The sequence below is a fragment of the Schistocerca serialis genome, chromosome 1 (genome assembly GCF_023864345.2).
Source record: "Schistocerca serialis cubense isolate TAMUIC-IGC-003099 chromosome 1, iqSchSeri2.2, whole genome shotgun sequence".
Taxonomy (NCBI): Eukaryota; Metazoa; Arthropoda; class Insecta; order Orthoptera; family Acrididae; genus Schistocerca; species Schistocerca serialis.
The window spans coordinates 1,026,210,996-1,026,231,871 of NC_064638.1; the positions used below are offsets into that span (position 1 = coordinate 1,026,210,996).

The 20,876-nt window shown below is 43.5% G+C and overlaps 1 non-coding gene across 1 annotated transcript; it reads right to left on the reverse strand.

Moving 5' to 3' along the window:
• Positions 1-13,285: 13,285 nt before the first annotated feature.
• Trnav-aac (transfer RNA valine (anticodon AAC)) lies at positions 13,286-13,358 on the reverse strand. Its single transcript has one exon. It is a non-coding gene; the product is annotated as a tRNA-Val (tRNA).
• Positions 13,359-20,876: the final 7,518 nt, after the last annotated feature.

Sequence of the window (20,876 nt, forward strand, 5' to 3'; positions counted from 1 at the left end):
CACAGTCTTTATTATTTCGAGAAAGTAAAATACGAGCTGCTCTTCTCTTAATTTTTCCGATGTCCTCCGTCCATCCTATCTGGTAAGGATCGCATATGGCGCAGAAATACTCCAGAATGGCATGCAAGTTTAGTTTAGGCAGTCTAGTAGATTTCTGGGAGTTTCCTAGTGTTTTACCAATAAAACGCAGTCGTTGGTTTGTCTTCCCCGCAACATTTTCTGTGTGATGGTTCCAATTTAGGTTGTTCATAATTATAGTCGCTAGGTATTTAAGTGAATAACAATTAAATTTGTAATCCTTAGGCGTTTAGTTGAACAGACAATTTTTCAATTTATGTATTTACCGTCTATCCGAAATTTAACGAATTCTTTTTAGATATAATAGGTAGGATCTCACACTTTTCTTTGTTTATTGTCAACTGCCATTTGTCATACCATACAGGTTCCTCTTCTAAAACATTTTACAACTGGTTGTCATCCTCTGATGACTTTAGTAGACGGTGAACGTCATCAAAATCCGGAAACAATATGAGAGGCTGCTCAGATTGTCTTCTACATAGTTGACATAGATTAGCAACAGCAGAGGAGAGGGCCTATAACACTTCCTTGGGGAACGCCAAATATCACTTGTGTTTGACTCGATCACTTTCCAATTACTTCGAACTGTGACCTTCATAACAGGAAGATCTGAATTTAGTCACATAAATGCGACGATACTGCATAGGCGCGGGGTTTGATTAGATTGTGAGGAACGTTGCCAAAAGCCTTCTCGAAGTCTGGAAATAGGGGATCGATTTCAGTCTGAATAAAGATCCAGATGTCTTTCACGAGAATGATATTTTCTAAGTCCCCACTGGTTATATGTCAATCTACTGTTTTCTTCGACGTGTTGTATGATGTTGGAACACAGTGTGTGTTCCAAAATCCTACTGCAAATCGATGTCAGTGATATGGGTCTATAGTTCAGCGCATTACTTCGGTTTCCTTACTTGTGATTTGGTGTGATCTGAGCAGTTTTCCACTTCTCAGGTACGGAAGTTTTAGCGTGCGAGCTGTTGTTTATCACTTCTAAATGTGGTGCTCTGATATCATCATACTCCGATGATGATGTTAGGTTTATGGGGCGCCCAACTGCGCAGTCATCAGCGCCCTTTTTACACAGTCCACTCTAGCCATTGTCACAAACGATGATGAAATGATGAGGACAACACAAACACCCACTTCCCAGGCAGAGAAAATCCTCAATCGGCCGGGAATCGAACCGCGGATCCCGTGATCCAGAGGCAGAACGCTAGCCACTAGTCCACGAGCTGCGGACTCAGCATATTCCGAAAAGAAATTAATTGATATAGAGTCTGAACCGGATGACTTGCCGGCCGGAGTGGCCATGCGGTTCTAGGCGCTCCAGTCTGGAGCCGAGCGCCCGCTACGGTTGCAGGTTCGAATCCTGCCTCGGGCATGGATGTGTGTGATGTCCTTAGGTTAGTTAGGTTTAATTAGTCCTAAGTTCTAGGCGACTGTGACCTCAGAAGCTAAGTCGCATAGTGCTCAGAGCCATTTGAACCATTTTGAACCGGCTGACTTACCATTGCTGCACCTAAGGTATCTACTTCTAAATTACTCATGTCGGTAGCTATTCTTGATTCGAATTGTGGAATATTGTGAAGTTATTTTTACGGAAACAAAGGTAACTGGAGTTTAAAAATATCATGATTACACCGGAAACCAGGCGTCCATTATTGCGAAATACTCAGAAAATTTCCCTTAACAATCTCCGAAGTTTGGCGGTGGAGTTCTGGTCCACCTTGTACTTTCATTTATATTACTATGAACTTACAAGAGTTTTGTGTTGCATATTATGTTTTGTTTGAATGTACAGTATTATATTGAAGAGCCAAAGAAACTGGTACACCTCCTAAATCATATACGGCCCCCGCAAGCACGTAGAATTGCAGCAACATGACTTAGCATGGACTCGACTAATGTCTAAAGTAGTCCTGGAGGGAACTGACAGCATGAATCCTGCAAGGCTGTCCATAAATCCATAAGAGTACGAGGGGGTGGAGGTCTCTTCTGAAGAAAACGTTGCAAGGCATCCCAGATATGCTCAATAACGTTTATGTCCGGGAAGTCTGGTGGCCAGCGGAAGCTTTTAAACCCACCAGAAGAGTGTTCCTGGAGCCACTCTGTAGCAATTCTGGGCGTGTGAGGCGTGGCATTGCCCTGCTGGGATTACCCAAGTCCGTTGGAATGCACAATGTACATAAATGGATACAGGTGTTCAGACGGATGCTTACGTACGTCTCACCTGTCAGAGTCGTATCTAGACGTATCAGGGGTCCCATATCACTAAAACTGCACTCGCCTCACACCATTACAGAGCTCCTACAAGCTTGAACAATCCCCTGCTGACATTCAGTGTCCATGGATTCATGAAGTTGTCTCCATACCCGTACACGTCCATCCGCTCGGTACAATTTGAAACGAGACTCGTCCGACCAGGCAACATGTTTCTAGTCATCAACAGTCCAATGTCAGTGTTGCAGGGTCCAGGCGTGGCGTAAAGCTTTGTGTTGTGCAGCCATCAAGGGTACATGAGTGGGCCTTCGGCTCCGAAAGCCCATATCGATGATGTTTCATTGAATGGTTCGCACGCTGACACTTGTTGATGGCTCAGCACTGAAATCTGCAGCAATTTGCGGAAGGGTTGCACTTCTGATTCTCTTCAGTCGTCGTTGGTCCTGTTCTTGCAGTATCTTTTTAATGCCTCAGTGAGGTCGGAGATTTGATGATTTATTACCGGATTCCTGATGTCCACGGTACTGCCGTGAAATGGTCGTACGGGAAAATCCCCAATTCAGTGCTACCTCGGAGATGCTGTGTCCCATCGCTCGTGCACCGACTATAACACCACGTCCAAACTTATTTAAATCTTGATAACCTGCCATTGTAGCAGCTTTAAACGATATAACAACTGCGCTAGACACTTGTCTTACACAAGCGTTGCGTACCGAAGCGCCGTATTCTGTCTATTTGCGTATCTCTGTATTTGAATACGCGTGCCTATACCAGATTCTTTGGCGCTTCAGTGTATAACGTCAATCCTGTCTGCTATTTTAGCTACATAAACTAAGTTAACTTCTATGAAATTTAAAAGAGGCTACGAATTTAGGTAGAAAATGTGTTCTCTTAAAGGAAGTTTTGTTTTGATTCTAAAACTAATGTTAGACTTGGCGTATGTGAATTATATTGAAATTATGGAGTATATAATATTGTAGGTTATATGTTAGTAATATTAATTCGGTCGATACGTTTGGATTGCAATGGTATGTGCAAATCATGACCTTTGTCGACCGAACGAGGTGGCGCAGCGGCTAGCACACCGGACTCGCATTCGGGAGGACGACGGTTCAATCCCATGTCCGGCCATCCTGATTTAGATTTTCCGTGATTTCCCTAAATCACTGCAGGCAAATGCCAGGATGGTTCCTTTCAAAGGGCAAAGCCGACTTCCTTCCCCATCCTTCCCTACTCCGATGAGACCAATGACCTCGCTGTCTCATCTCCTCTCCCAAAAAACGAAACAGCAACAACACCCCAACCTTTGTCCTTCAGTAACTGCTAGAGAAAATGTTACTTTTTGAAACAGTCATTTAATTGAATGTGAATTTTGTGCAATAGATTTGTTTGCTCGTATGTGGCACACAGGAGCTACATGAATTAGTCTGCCATAAAACCTACTTCCCTACTATGGCTGTTAGTTGCTATCGATCTTCTGTTCACGGTAGCAAAATGTGGGGTGATGAATTAAACTAGTTTTAAAATTAAACGTGGAGCTCTTGCAGGCTTCCTAAAATACAATTTCGGAAAAACTGCTTTATATCAACAAAATCGAAGAAATAAGCCACATTGTATGTACGCATTATACATACGCATTAAAAAAAATGTGATGCACATGTAAATTTTTGATTAAGTTGAAAGAGTTCGTTTTTATGTGCCGCGATAGACCTTGCTTTGATAACGAGTTATGAAATTATAGCAGAGCCTTATATATTGTGATGTTATCTCTTTACAATGTATTTGTATTTCTCAGTGGAACTTATCCGCTCGCTCATATGGCAGGGAAGTAACTTCTAAAACTTCGTAGCCATTTCAATTTGTTAGGGAGTTTGGTATCTGCAACACTCCACAGCAAAGTGAAAACTTCATTCTATGGACTTCTAAACCCTCTATGAGCTGACAATTGCACAGCACTTTCAGAGATCTCTAAACAAGAAGCCTTTTTAACCTGCTGTTTGTCACTCTAAAGTTCATTTCAGTCAATGTTCACTTAAAGTATTTAATAACTAGCTCACAAGCTTAGCCGGCCACGGTGGTGGAGCGGTTCTAGGCGTTTCAGTCCGCAACCGCGCGACTGCTACTGTCACAGGTTCGAATCCTGCCTCGGTCACGGATGTGTGTGATGTCCTTTGGTTAGTTAGGTGTAAGTAGTTCTCAGTTCTAGGGGACTGATGACCTCAGATGTTAAGTCCCATAGTGCTCAGAGCCATTTCAATCAATGAAGCTTAATTACCGTGCCCATCAATGTCTGTGGCATTCACTTAAACAACGTAATCGCCATCGCCGCAAACGCACATGAATATACTGCGAACTGTACGGAAGGATTTCTGTTCTCATCATGGATATGCGAAACGTAACTGGCGAACAAAGGTTGACTGCAATAAACAAGTTCAATTGGAAGCAGGTCGCAGTAGGTATGCAGAGAAGAAGACGCTTGCTCGGGACAGACCGAAAACGAAAACAACGTTTTTAATTTGCGATCACTGTGTTTTCAGCGTATCTGTGAAACACACTTACACACACGCCCACACACACTGCACATCTCGTTTTGGAAATACTGACGATGGAAATAGCCTTTTTAACCTGCTGCTTGTCACTCTAAAGTTCATTTCAGTCAATGTTCACTTAAAGTATTTAATAACTAGCTCACAAACCCGGCATTGCCCTGGTACTCCTTTTATCAATTTTCTGTTACATGCGAAAACTAACAAAAAAAAAAAACGTGTTTGTACTGAAGTACCGGAAAAAATTTCATTTATATGTAATCGTGAGAACACCTCGGAAGTTATGAAACAGTGGTACAAAGAAATATTCATAAACTACAAATGTGCAATTACAGTACAGAGATTAAGAAATATGGTAGCAGACACTTTCTGTATCCTGGGCGCAGCTGCTTCGCGTGTGTACAAAGCGATTTTGTGAACGTCTCTATGGCAACGCCTCTCATAGCTCTGTAGAGGGCTATCGTTTACGCCTACAGCCGTTTGCGCTTCGCAGCTGAATGCTGCCAAAAGTGCTACTAGTTGTCAGCTATTTCCTTAAGTTGTCTCAACTGTAGGAGTGTCTTAGCAGTAAAGAATAATTGTTGTATTAAACTTCAAGCATAGTGCACCACTTTTCACGTATCTCAGCGTTTATAACGTAATATCTCTTGAACTGTATGCCGTACAGTGATATGTCTGTGAGGCATTTTCAGCGGAATAAGAAGATACTGTCAGTGATATACTTTGGGAATAGGGTTAGTAGCAAACAGGTACTAACTTTGAACCTCATGCTTGATACGGCAGTTTTTCACGCATCTCAGTGTTCATGACGTCTGTTTATGTTTTTATATTGGTAACCCCACCAAGCGCTCTGTATAAAAATCGCTGGCTGTGCTGTGTGCAGTCTGTGGCTGCTTGGCATTGTTGGAATATTCGCTATTGTAGTGTTGGGCAGTTGGATGTGAACAGCGCGTAGCATTGTGCAGTTGGAGGTGAGCCGCCAGCAGTGGTTGATGTGGGGAGACAGATGGCAGAGTTTTGAGAGCGGATGATCTGGACGTGTGTCCATCAGAGAGAGTGTGTATATATATATATATATATATATATATATATATATATATATAATAAATTTTGAACACTATTAAGGTAAATACATTGTTTGTTCTCTATCAAAATCTTTAATTTGCCAACTATGCCGATCAGTAGTTAGTGCATCTTTTATTTAGCTGGTAGTATTGGAGCTCGCTGTCTTGCGGTAGTTCGAGTAACGAAGCTTTTTGTGAGGTAAGTGATTCATGAAAGGTATAGGTTATTGTTAGTCAGGGCCACACTTTTGTAGGGATTGTTGAAAGTCAGATTGAGTTGCGCTAAAAATATTGTGTATCAGTTTAGTGATGATCAGAATAAGTAAAGAGAGAAATGTCTGAGTACTTTCAGTTTTGTTCAGCTGTTTGAAAAACAACGTAAGGGGTTTGCCAGCACAGTAATTCATTAATTTTTCTAGTGGGACGTTTCAATATCTCCTGATCTGTGTTGTTGTGGTATTCAGTCCAGAGACCGGTTTTAATCAACTCTTCATGCTACTCTATCCTGTGCAAGCCATTTCAACTCCGAATAACTACTGCAACCTGCATCCTTAGAAATCTGCTTAGTGTATTCGTCTCTTGGTCTCCCTATATGATTTTTACCTCTACGCCTCCCTGCAATACTACATTGGTGATGCCTTGTTCTCGCAACGTGTCCTACCAACTGATCCCTCCTTATAGTCAAGTTGTACCACAAATTCATCTTCTCCCCAATTACATACAGAACCTTCTCATTAGTTACGTGATATACCCATTTGATCTTCAGCATCCTCTATTCTCTTCTTGTCTACACTCTTTATCGTCCATGTTTAACTTCCATACAAATACTTTCAGAAAAAAACTTCCTGACATTAAAATCTATACTCAGTGTTAACAAATGTGTCTTCTTCCGAAACGCTTTCCTTGCCATAGACAGTCTACATTTTATAACCTCTCTACTTCGACCATCATCAGTTATTTTGCTCCCAAATAGCAAAACTACTTTACTACTTTAAGTGTCTCATTTCCTAATCTAATTCCCTCAGCATCACCTGACTTAATTCGATTACATTCCATTATCCTCCTTTTGATTTTGTTGATGTTCATCTTATATCCTCCTTTCAAGACACTATCCATTCCGTTTAGCTACTCTTCCAGGTCCTTTGCTGTCTCTGACAGAATTACAATGTCTTCGACAAACCTCAAAGTTTTTATTTCTTCTCCATGGATTTTAATTCCTACTCCAAAGTTTTCTTTTGTTACCTTTACTGCTAGTTCAGTATACAGATTGAATAATATCGGGGACAGGCTTCAACCCTGTCTCACTCTCTTCTCAACCACTGCTTCCTTTTAATGCCGCTCAACTCTTATAACTGCCATCTGGTTTCTGTACAAATTGCAAATAGCCTTTCGCTCCCTGTATTTTACACCTGCCACTTTCAGAATTTGAAAGAGTGTATTCCAGTCAACATTATCAAAACCTTTTTCTAAGTGCACAAATGCTAGAAAAGTAGGTCTGCCTTTCCTCAACCTATCTTCTAAGCTACGTCGTAAGGTCTGTATTGCCTCGCGTGTTCCAACATTTCTACGGAATCCAAACTGATCTTCCCCGAGGTCTGCTTCTACCAGTTTTCCATTCGTTTGTAAAGAATTCTTGTTAGTATTTTGCAACCATGACATATTAAACAGATAGTTCGGTAATTTTCACATCTGTTAACACCGGCTTTCTTTGGGATTGGAATTAATTATATTCTTCTTGAAGTCTGAAGGTATTACACCTGTCTCATACATGTTGCTCACCAGATGGAAGAGTTTTGTTATGGCTGGCTCTCACAAGGTTATCAGTAATTCTAATGGAATGTTGTCTATTCCCGGAACCTTGTTTCGACTTAGGTCTTGCAGTGCTCTGTCAAGTTCTTCACGCACTGTCATATCACACATTTCATCTTCATCTAGTCCTCTTCATTTTCCATAATACAGTCCGCAGCTCGTGGTCGTGCGGTAGCGTTCTCGCTTCCCACGCCCAGGTTCCCGGGTTCGATTCCCGGCGGGGTCAGGGATTTTCTCTGCCTCGTGATGACTGGGTGTTGTGTGATGTCCTTAGGTTAATTAGGTTTAAGTAGTTCTAGGGGACTGATGACCATAGATGTTAAGTCCCGTGGTGCTCAGAGCCATTAGAACCATTGGAACCATAATACAGCCCTCAAGTACGTCGCCATTGTATAGCCCCTCTATATACTCCTGCCGCTTTTCTGCTTTTCCTTCTTTGCTTAGGAATGGTTTCCCATCTGAGCTCTTGATATTCATACAGGTGGTTCTCTTTTCTCTAAAGGTGTCTTTAATTTTTCTGTAGGCAGTATCTACCTTACCCCTAGTGATATATGCTTCTCCATCCTTACATTTGTCCTCTAGCCATTCTTGCTTAGCCATTTTGCACTTCCTGTCGATCTAATTTTTGAGACGTTCGTTTTCCTTTTCGCCTGCTTCATTTACTGCATTTTTGTATTTTCTCCATTCATTAATTAAACTCAGTGTGTCTTCTGTCACTGATTTGTACTAGCTCTCGTCTTTTTATCTACTTGATCCTCTGCTGCCTTTACTATTTCATCTCTCAAAGCTACCCATTTATCTTCTACTGTACTCTCGTTCTTGTCAATCGTTTCCTAATGCTCTCTCTGAAACTCTCTACAACCTCTGGTTCTTTCAGTTTATCCAGGTCCCATATCCTTGAATTCCCAGCTTTTTGCGGTTTCTTCAGTTTTAATGTACAGTTTATAAACAATAAATTGTGTTCAGAGTCCACATTTGCTCCTCGAAATGTCTTACAATTTGAAACCTAGTTTCTAAATCTCTTTCTTACCATTATATATCTGATACCTTTTAGTATCTCCAGGGTTCTTCCACTTATACAACCTTGTTTCATGATTCTTAAACCGATTGTTAGCTATGATTAAGTTATGCTCTGTGAAAAATTCTACCTGGCGGCTTCCTCTTTTATTTCTTACCTCAAGTTCATATTCACCTAGTACTTTTCCTTCTCTTCCTTTTTCTACAATCGAATTCCAGTCCTCCATGACTATTAAATTTTCGTCTCCCTTAACTATCTGAATAATTTCTTATCTCGCATCATACATTTCTTCAATCTCTTCGTCATCTGCGGAGCTAGTTGGCATACAAACTTGAACAGATGATAGTCCCAACTCACACTTTTGTCAGCATGTCTGTAATTGTTGAATTCGCAGCTATTGCTAGGCGGCGACACAGTTCACCCAAAGCTGCTGGAAAAGGAGGCACAAAAGTGGAGAATTTCGTAAACCATCCCCTCACCCCACACACGGTGAGATCAGATGACCTTGTACACTAGTGGTACAGTAAGAGATCCGCTGGCTTGGTAGGGCAGATGGGTCGTTGAGGTAGCTCATTGTTAAGAAACGCTCTTACACTGAGGTATCAGCGTAGTGGTACTTCGTCCTGTTGAAAAAAGAAATTTCGATATCTTCTGTTAATCGTGCAAAATCTGTGCCTCCCGAGTCGGTATTCAACTTGCTTGGCATTGGCGTTAGTCAGTCAGTCAGGTAGCAGCAGCCGGCCGAGACACAAGCAGCAACAGGGGAGTAGCTCCTAACCAGAAGCGAATTGTATATTTTCATCGTTGTGCTTTGGTAGCGTAGTTTTTGAATTTCTGCATGTTAATTTAATATTTAATAGACTCTGCTCTCACGTTTACGTTTGTGTTGGAAATTAAACCGATTTTGTGACATATTACAAGTTCCTAAACAGAAGCGAATTAATTAGTCTCACCTGTGTGCCTTGGTAGTTTAGTTTTTGAATTTCAGAGAGCTAGTCTAATTTATTAGACACACTTCTTGCATTACCGTCAGTGTCTAGAGTAGAGGTCCGCAGAGTGTGTCAGTAATCCTTTGTTTGTCTGAGTAGTGTAGTTCTCCATGGTCTTTGGTATAGATAGGGACTAATATTACTGTGTGCGGACGCGAGCCGAGTTGGTGACACTTCGCTCTCAGTTCCAGGTTGTCATGGCTTCGGTTACACAGCTTGAGGCTGCAGTAGATGAGCATCACTGTCGTGGGCCAGCCATGGGGATCCAGCAGAAGTCCAGAACGACCCACGAGTCAACCTACCGGTCTGCACTGGTGGCCAGCCCAGTTACTGCTCGCACTAAGATGGACTCATCACCTGTGGTTGAGTGGAAAGCCGCCTTGTTGCGTGGCAGGTTGCAAAAGATTTCCTGGGTGGCCGAACATAAGGCCTCCCTGCTTAGTCTGACAAACAGGTTCCATTTGCTATCTGTGGCTGACACTGTCCCTCAGCCAGATTCAGTCGCTTGTCCTGTTTCGGAGGAAGTGAGTACAGGGTTATTACAAATGATTGAAGCGATTTCACAGCTCTACAATAACTTTATTATTTGACATATTTTCACAATGCTTTGCACACAGATACAAAAACTAAAAAAGTTTTTTTAGGCGTTCACAAATGTTCGATATGTGCCCCTTTAGTGATTCGGCAGACATCAAGCCGATAATCAAATTCCTCCCACACTCGGCGCAGCATGTCCCCGTCATTGAGTTTGAAAACATCGTTGATGCGAGCTCGCAGTTCTGGCACGTTTCTTGGTAGAGGAGGTTTAAACACTGAATCTTTCACATAAACACACAGAAAGAAAGCGCATGGGGTTAAGTTGGGAGAGCGTGGAGGCCATGATCTCCACCACGACTGATCCATCGGTTTTCCAATCTCCTGTTTAAGAAATGCCGAACATCATGATGGAAGTGCGGTGGAGCACCATCCTGTTGAAAGATGAAGTCGGCGCTGTCGGTCTCCAGTTGTGACATGAGCCAATTTTCCGGCATGTCCAGATACACGTGTCCTGTAACGTTTTTTTCGCAGAAGAAAAAGGGGCTGTAAACTTTAAACCGTGGATTGCACAAAACACGTTAACTTTTGGTGAATTGCGAATTTGCTGCACGAATGCGTGAGGGTTCTCTACCACCCAGATTCGCACATAGTGTCTGTTCACTTCACCATTAAGAAAACATGTTGCTTCATCACTGAAAACAAGTTTCGCACTGAACGCATCCTCTTCCATGAGCTGTTGCAACCGCGCCGAAAATTCAAAGCGTTTGACTTTGTCATCGGGTGTCAGGGCTTGTAGCAATTGTAAACGGTAAGGCTTCTGCTTTAGCCTTTTCCGTAAGATTTTCTAAACCGTCGGCTGTGGTACGTTTAGCTCCCTGCTTGCTTTATTCGTCGACTTCCGCGGGCTACGCGTGAAACTTGCCCGCACGCGTTCAACCGTTTCTTCGCTCACTGCAGGCCGACCCGTTGATTTCCCCTTACAGAGGCATCCAGAAGCTTTAAACTGCGCATACCATCGCCGAATGGAGTTAGCAGTTGGTGGATCTTTGTTGAACTTCGTCCTGAAGTGTCGTTGCACTGTTATGACTGACTGATGTGAGTGCATTTCAAGCACGACATACGATTTCTCGGCTCCTGTCGCCATTTTGTCTCACTGCGCTCTCGAGCGCTCTGGCGGCAGAAACCTGAAGTGCGGCTTCAGCCGAACAAAACTTTATGAGTTTTTCAACGTATCTGTAGTGTGTCGTGACCATATGTCAATGAATGGAGCTACAGTGAATTTATGAAATCGCTTCAATTATTTGTAATAGCCCTGTATATACAGGTAGTCACAGAGGTGGGGATTATTGGTAGGTGGGAGCTTCAAAGTTAGCCGTGTTATGGGGCTCCTTAGGAACGTGGGTGCCAATGATGTGTGTCTCTTTGGATTGGAAGATATTCTTTCGGGTTTCAAACGGCTATCAGAAGTGGTAAAGGCTGCCAGTCTTGCTTGTGAGATGAAAGTAGGGTTTACCACTTGCTCCATAGTCGACAGGACCGATTGCGGATCTTTGGTACAGAGCCGAGAGGTGGGTCTGAAACAGAGGCTCAGACGGTTCTGCGACTGTGCACGCTGCAGATTCCTCGACCTGCGCTATAGGGTGGCGGCGTTTCGGATTCCGCTAAATAGATCAGGAGCCCACTACACGCAGGAGGCGGCTACACGTGCAGCAGAGGTTTGTGGCGTGGATTGGGCGGTTTTTCAGCTTAGAGGGTCTCGGGGAAACACAAAAAGGGCTTCAGTCTCAAAGGGTGCAGATCTAATACTGGAAGAACGTAGATATGGGAACCATCTGTATAACAGCTGTAAATTGTCGTAGCTGTGATGGGACAGTACCAGAACTCCAAGCGCCAATGGAAAGCAAATGATGCTCAAATCGTTATAGGCACAGAAAGTTGGCTAAAGCCGGAGATAAGTTCAGCCAAAATTTTTGCGAGGGCCTAAGGGTGTTCAGAAAGGATAAGCTAAATATAGTTGGCGGTGACATATTTATTTCTGTTGGAAGTAGTTTATCTTGTAGCGAAATTGAAGTAGATAGTTCCTAAGAGTTAGTATAGGTAGTGGTCATTCTTGGCAACTGGAATAAAATAACGACTGGATCCTTTTACTGACTTCCCAACTCAGAGGATAAAATTGCCGAAAGGTTCAAAGAAAACTTGAGTGTAATTTCACACACATATCCGTCTCATACAATTATAGTAGGTGGTCACTTCAATATACCGTCGATATGTTGGCGAAAACATTTATTTAAATCCGGAGGTGCGCATAAAACATCATCCGAAATTATACTAAACACATTTTTTGAAAATTATTTCGAGAAATTAGTTCATGAGCCCACTTGAATAGTAAACGGTTGTGGAAACACACTTGACCTCTTGGCAACAAATAATCCTAAGCTAGCAAAGAGTATCAAAACGGATAGAGGGTTTAGTGGACGCAGGGTTGTCGTAGCGAGAATGAACACCGTAACTCCACAGAAATCATGATGGCCTGACGCGCGTTTGAAACGTCATCCTCCCGAATGCGAGTCCAGTTTGCTCACCACTGCACCACGTCGCTCGGTGGCGATCTTTTACAGAAGCTCGATATTTAGCGCGGACTTCAATGCGAGATGCTTATAATAATTTCCACAACGAAACTTTGTCTCGAAACTGGCAGAAAATCCAAAGAGATTCTGGTCGTATGTAAAGTATGCTAGCGGCTATCAATACCTTCTCTACTATCGATGACAGTGCTGCTAAAGCATAGTTACTAAACACAGCATTCCGAAATTCCTTCATCAAAGACGACGAAGTAAATACTCCAGAATTCGAATCAAGAGCAGCTGCGAACATCAGTAACTTACAAGCTGATATCCTCGGAGTAGTGAAGCGACTTAAATCACTTAATAAAAGCAAGTCTGCACCCTGGTGGTGGGACGTTTGAAATTGATTTAAATGGTCATAGTAGAGACTGTTGCAAGTGTCTTGAGTGCGACGAAAACGTGTTTCCGCCCGGAATCGAACCGGGGACCTTCTGCGTGTTACGCAGACGTGATAACCGCTACATCACAGAAACTGCTACCCTCTGCGCTGCACATATGATACAACTAGTAGGACGATCGCCATTTTGGCGTAAAAATCACTTTGCGGAAACGCACAATGCAGGTATTTCGCATTCCAGTGCAACAATCGACAGCACCCTTGACTGTCTGAATGTCAGCACGAATAAATGCCCAAGAAGTCGTCGGAAATGCTCGTGGCCGAGTCCTCAGAAGCATCAGTTACTCTTTCTTTCCGTACGAGGTACCGTCAATTAGCGCAGTCACTACTGCAAATGATGTCAGGAAAAGCAATCACTTCGTTAGCTGCAAGGAGCCTGGACCCAGACTGTATACCATTTCAGTGTACGCTGCTGTAATCGCTCAATATTTAACAATCATATACAAGCGCTCGCTCATCGAAAGATCCGTACCCAAAGACTGGAAAGCTGCACAGATCACACCATTATTCAAGAAAGGCAATAGGATTAACCACTAAATTGCAGACCCATATCATTAACGTCGATGTGCAGCAGGATTTTGGAACATATATTGTGTTTGAACATTACGAGGTACCTCCAAGAGAACAATGTATTGACACACTGTCAGCACTGTTACAGAAAACAAAGTTCTTGTGAAACACAACCAGATCTTTATTCACACGAAGTGCAAAGTGCTATCAACAAGGAATTTCATATTATTTCGTACTTCTAGGTTTTTAGAAGAATGAAAAGTGTGAGGCCATCCACATGAGCCCTAAAACGAATCCGTTAAACTTCGGTCACACGATAAATCAATCAAATATAAAGGCCGTAAATTCCAATATATGCCTAGGAATTACAATTACGAATAACTGTACCTCAAAAGTGGCTTGTAATCAAATTGCATCCTTATGGAATATTGTCTCAGTTACGCGACTTGCCTGTCAGAGAGGTCACAGTTCGTAGTAATTGATGGAAAGTCATCGAGTAAAACAAAAGTAATTTCTGGCGATTCCCAAGATAGCTATACGAACAACTTAGATTGGAAAGAAAACGTACAAAATGTTGTGGGGAAGGCGAACCAAAGGCTGCGATTTGTTGGCAGAATGCTCAGAAGATGCAACAGATCTACTAAAGAGACTGCTTAATATACATTTGTCAGTCCTCTTTTGGAGCACTGCTGCGCGGTGTGGAATCCTTACCAGACATGATTAACGAAGTACATTGAGAAAATTCAAAGAAGAGCAGCGCGTTTTATATTATCGAGAACTAGGGGAGAGAGAGTCAGTGACATGATATAGAATTTGAGGTGAACATCATTAAAACAAAGGTATTTCTTGTTGCTGCGTGATTTTGTTATGTAATTTCAGTTACCAACTGCCTCCTCCGAATGCGAAAGTATTTTGTTGGTTGATGCCGACATTGTGAGTTACGATCATGATAAAATAAGGGAAATCAGAGCTCACACGGAAAAAAATCTAGATGTTCGCTTTTTCTGTGCGCTGTTGGAGAGTGGAAGAACAGAGAATTATTGTGAACGTGGTTCGATGAACCGTCTGCAAGGGCACTTAGTGTAATTTGCAGAGTATCCATGTAGAGGTAGATGTAGATGTAGAAGAAACCGGCATACAGCTGCTGGGGGATAGAATCCAGCAGACTGCTCTGGCGTTCTATGCGATCGGCTCGTCCTGGACCTGGGCCATCAACAACACCGCAGGCCAACAGCAACTTGGCCGGACTCGCTACGAGAATAATATTCTCCACGACTGCTTGCGGGCAATTCGCCTCCACATCACAGGTGGCTAATCCTACTGCGAGAATATTTTTCTTCACAGCTGCCTGAGGACAAGCATCTTCACTACACCTGACGCCATTATAGCAAGTCAGGTAAGCGTAACACCACAACGATAGGTTTAACAGGAAAAACATTCTGATGTTTAACCGGCACACCTGCCGAGTAAGGAATACTTTCCAAATAAACGACAAGTGTCAATGGTGAAAAAAGCCAATTCCCAATCACATTCAGGTTCGTGACATCCGCAACTGTCTATCCAGAAAAAAGCTATGTGTTTTTGCTTATCTGCAGCACGAGGAGCGTGTAATGATTGAATCCTGTACAGTTTGTGAGAGGAAGGCGTTTGGAATGGCTGACTCTTGGCTGGTACGACGAGTGGACTTCTGTGAACTAGTTCAAAAACTCTCTGGACCGAGCACACAGGGATTTCCACTTCCATAAACAACCAGTGTCTGGAATATGTTCGTTCCATCGGCGAATGCTTCGACTATAAGAAACGCAATGACGGAAAAAAACAAAAAATTGCAACACCAATAAGGAGTTGTGTGACATAATGAAAGTTGGTAGGCATGTTTTTACACCTGAAAGATGATGTCTATTCGAATTTCGCGCCAGTGGCATAAGAGTGTGTAACGACAACTGTACATATAATAATTTTTTTCTTTATGAATTTAGATAAATTAATGTAAGCAATGTTTTGAACTTTTTTTTCGGTATGTTAAAGAGACTGTGAGCAACTTTTGAAATGAATATTATTATTTATGTTAGATTTCAAATAATGTGGTAATCAAAGGAAAGTGTATTTAATGTTAAAACTATTGTAAGATGTGAAAATTGTAATTTATACACTTGGTCCATACGTAGGTAATGCATTAGGATATGTGTAGTAGAAAACCTGTGGTGAATACCCTACCTGTGGGGGAGCGGGAAAAGGTGGAGGCAGGCGAGGCGGGAAAACGCACACTGGCGCGGTTCGGCACAACGGACACAGTATTACAGTCGGAGGCGAGCAACAGTCGGAGTTGGGCATCGTTCGGAAGTACACGTACTGTACCGAGGAGGCTACCCAGGAAAAGTGGATTCCATTGAGCCTCGGATGAACCGATTCCGACGACTACTTGGCATGGCTATATTCTGAGGCACAAAGTTGGAAAGATAACGACGCTAAGAAGAAGGAAAGTGCCGCTGCAGTGAGAGCCTTAGCCGTGCTTGCATGTGTGCTTGCTTCTCGCTATCTCGCTGCCCGCCATCCGCCGCACCGACTTGCACAGGTCAAACATTTATTTCATCTTTAGAAGTGTATCTGTGTGGACCAGTGTCGAAAATGTTTCTGACTGTTCAATAATAACGTGACTTTTACCAGCATTGCCTTAGCCGTGACTTATCCTGATCACTGACCTAGACAGGGTCCTTACCTCGTATTGTATGTTCAGTGGTATTGACGGAATTAGGGCTGTGAGGACGGGTCGTGTGTCGTGCTTGGGTAGCTCAGTTGGTAGAGCACTTGCCCGCGAAAGGCAAAGGTCCCGAGTTCGAGTCTCGGTCTAGCACACAGTTTTAATCTGTCAGGAAGTTTCATCCAACAGCTGCCAACCGCGCTGGTGGAGAAATAGAATGCGCTACCACAAGAAATCCTTACCAACCTTATGGACAGCATGGGAAAACTTCGCAGAACATGCATTGCCGTCTGTGGTGACTACACACCATATTGAGAACCATGTGCTGCTTTTTGTAATGTGATCACTTTAGTGTAATCATTGTCTTTGAATAAAAGTGTCAGTTCTGTTCGTCTCATTGCGTGTTTCTTTCCGTACTATAGTGTAGCAGTTCTGTCTATGCATGGTCCAAGTTTCATCAAGCTGTGTGACTCGGCAGTGACACATCATGCGAAAGTTTACTTTCGTTCTTAAATTTTGCACACCAGTGTATATTAAATTTGAAATATATACGTACATGGACGAAGCTGCGGGGAAGAATCTAGTAAACAATAAAAACAGTCAAATGAAACTAAATGATTCCAGGGACTTTTGAGGTCTCAGACATCAGTGATGTATATATACAGACTGAACGTCATCTGCTCACTAGGCAGATATGCTAAGTACTATGGCTCCCTGGTACAGTGACTCTGCATAACCGCACAGACTAGCCTAGCACGCCATCCTCCTCAAACCAAATCCCTATTCATGTCTCAGCCCACTTAATATACCCCCTAAACACGAACAGCATTGCAGAGGCTCTCAGACTGTATTGGGATAGCACGTTAGCACCGAATGAAATGGGAATACTGCTTGAAACCCAGGCATACCTGTTTTTATTCAAACAAAACTATATGATCCAAGAGACAATTTCAACTCAGAAACATCTAAGACGCGTAAATATAGAACGAAGCAACAAATGAAAATTTGTACCAAGGTTGGGATTCGAACCTGGGTCTTCTGCTCGTTAGGCAGATGTGCTAACTACTAGCCACCCTCGCACAATCACTCTGGAAAACTACACGGACTACTCTAACACAGCTCCCTCGTCAATCCAAACTTCCATTCGCGCCCCAACCCAATTGTTATTCCCGCTAAATTCCAACAGCGTGGCAGAAGCTCTCCAACTGTAATGGAATCGCACCTCACAACAGAACAAACTGGGGGATCTTGCCTGAAACCAATGAATAGCTGTTTTTAATCAAAGGAACGCAAATAGTACCAGAGACCTTTCCCGGTACCAAACGTCTATGATGCAAATACGGAGACTGAAATGACGAATGAAAATTTGTACCAAGGCAGGGATTCGAATTTGGTTTGAGGATGGAGGCGTGCTAGGGCAGTCCGTGCAGTTGCGCAAAGCCTCTGTGCCAGGGTGGCGTAGTGGTCAGCGTGTGTTACTAGTTAGCAGAACACATGGGTTCGAATGCCGGCCTTGGTACAAATTTTCATTCGGCGGTACAATCAGAGTATACACAATAGAAACGATGTTCCTGGTGAAATGGAAAGAAAACAGTACCCTTTTCTTAATTCATAGTGCATATAGTTTTAGTGCTAAGATTGCATGAAACGGTCGAAATATTTCATCTCGCCCGAGTGGTTGCCGATGCATTTTTACTCGAGTGCCTAAAGAGGAGAGAGGGAAGCGATTAGATGGAGTGGCGGGGCGGCCCTTCTGCTGTGTCCAGCCAGCTCCCAACCCCTCAGCTACTGGCCGCCACTGCCGCTGCCTGCGGGCGCTGGTACATCCCGCTAAGAGGACCGCCGCACGCCGGCCGCCTTTGATCCTGCATCACAGACAGCCGCTCCCTGCTGGTCGGCAAAAACTTGGCCGGAGCAGCCCCACAGCCGCAGGCGCTCAAACTTGCGTTTGTCTGCCCGCGGATCCGTGCACTCGAGTTATAAGCCGTTGCTTGGCCCATTGGCTCCCTGAATCCCTATTGCGAAATTGTACAACACTGTACTCTGCTTGTAACCTTTGTGCTCCAGGATCTGCTGCGCTTAGCTAAAGTAAGGGCTTCACCATTGTTGTTGTGGCCCTCTGAAAACTCTGCTTTTAGAGCAGTAACCTACTGTTACAGTTCACGTTATCAACTTTCACCTCAGTAGCCAGGATCGTGAGACTCACAAGTGCGACAAGTCTGCTTCCGGAGATACTGGGTTCTAATCCTAGTGGTGCCAAAAATAAATCATCTTCTTCTACATCTGTATCTCCGCATGCTATCATACAATGACGTGACAAAAGTCATGAGATGGCGATATGCACATTTATAGATAGCGGTACTATGACGTACACAAGATATGAAAAAGGACAGTACCTTGGTGGAGCTGCTATTTTTACTCAAGTGATTCGTGCGGAATGTTTTCTGACGTCATTATGGCTGCACAACGGGAATCGACAGACTTTGAACTCGGAACGGTAGTTGAAGCTAGACGAATGGGACATTCCATTTCGGAAATGGAAATGAGCGTGTGGCATCGTTGGCCGGGAGGCCCCATCCGGGGAAGTTCGTCCGCCAAGAGCAAGTCTTATTCCAATCGACGCCACATTGTGCGACTTGCGCGGTGGTGATGAGGATGAAATGTTGATGAGGACAACACAACACCCAGTCCACGAGTGGAGAAAATCTCCAACCTGGCTGGGGATCGAAACTGGAAATCGTTAGGCAATTCAGTATTACGAGATCAGTAGTGTCAAGGGTGTGCTGAGGATACCAAATTTCAGGTATGACCTCTCACCATGGACAAAGCAGTACCAACGGCCTTCACTTACCGACCGAGAGCAGCGACGTTTGCGTAGATTTGTCAGTGCTAGCAGACAAGCAGTACTGCATGGAATAACCTCAGAAATAAATGTGGGACGTACGACGAACGTATCCGTTAGGACAGTGCGGTGAAATTTGGCGTCAGTGGGCTATGGACACGACAAGATCGACACTATTGTCTTTACTAACAGCAAATAGCGTGCAGTGCCTCCCCCGGGCTCGTTACGATACCGATTTGACCCAAGACGACAAGAAAGGTGTGGCCTGGTCAGATGAGTACAGATTTCCGTTCGTAAGAGCTGATGAGAGTTCTGGGTTGTGGAGCAGAACTCACAAGGCCATGGACCAAACTTGTCAACAAGACACTGCGCAAGCTGGTGTTGGCTCCATAATGGTTCAAATGGCTCTGAGCACTATGGGACATAACATCTGAGGTCATCAGTCCCCTAGATCTTAGAACTACTTAAACCTAACTAACCTAAGGACATCACACACATCCATGCCCGAGGCAGGATTCGAAACTGCGACCGTAGCAGTCGCGCAGTTCCGGACTGATCCGCCTAGAATCGCTCGGCCACCTCGGCCAGATGCTCCATAATGGTGTGGGCTGTGTTTACATGGAATGGACTGAGTCATGATTATGTTCTGCTACTTGGAGACCATTTCCAGCCAATCATGGAGTACATGTTCCAAGACAACCATGCGCCATGTCACGGGGCCATAGTTGTTAGCGACTGGTTTGAAGAACATTCTGGACAATTCTAGCGAATGATTTGACAACACATCGAACATTTATGGCACATAATCGCGAGGGCAGTTCGTGCGCAAAATCCGGCACCGGAAACAGTTTCGGAATTACGGACGGTTATAGAGGCAGTGTGGCTCAATATTTCTACAGATGGCTTCCAACGACTTGTTACGTCATGATACGTCAAGTTGCTGCTAAACGCCGGACAAAAGGGGATCCGACACGATGTTAGGAGGTAATCCTTGAGTTTTGTCACCTCCGTATATGGTGTGTCTCAGAAACTACGAGGAGAACTTGTTGCTGGTGTCGTTTTTGTCTTCAGTCCTAAGGATGGTTTGATGCAGCTCTCCATTCAGGTCTGTTCTGCGCAGACCTTTTAATCTCTGCATAACTTCTGCCATCTACATCCACTTAAATCTGCTTATTGCATTCTCTCTGGTCTCTCACTGCAGTTTCAGCCCTCCACACTTAGTTCCCTCCATTAAGAAACTGCTGCCTCAAGAGGTGCCCTATCAGCTAAACCCTTTTTTCGTCAGATAGTGCTCTAAATTCTTTTTGCTCCAATTAGATACACTTTTTCTCTTTAGTTGACCGGTCTACCCAGTTAATCCTCAGCATTTTCCTGTAAAACCACATCATACAAGCTTCTTCTATTTTCTTCTTGTCTAAACTGTTCATTGTTCATTTTTCACTTCTGCACAAAGTTGAATTCGAAACAAGTACCCTCAGAAGAGACTTCCTAAAAGCTAAATTAACTAATTTCTCTTTACAGAAACAGTTGTCTTGCTATTT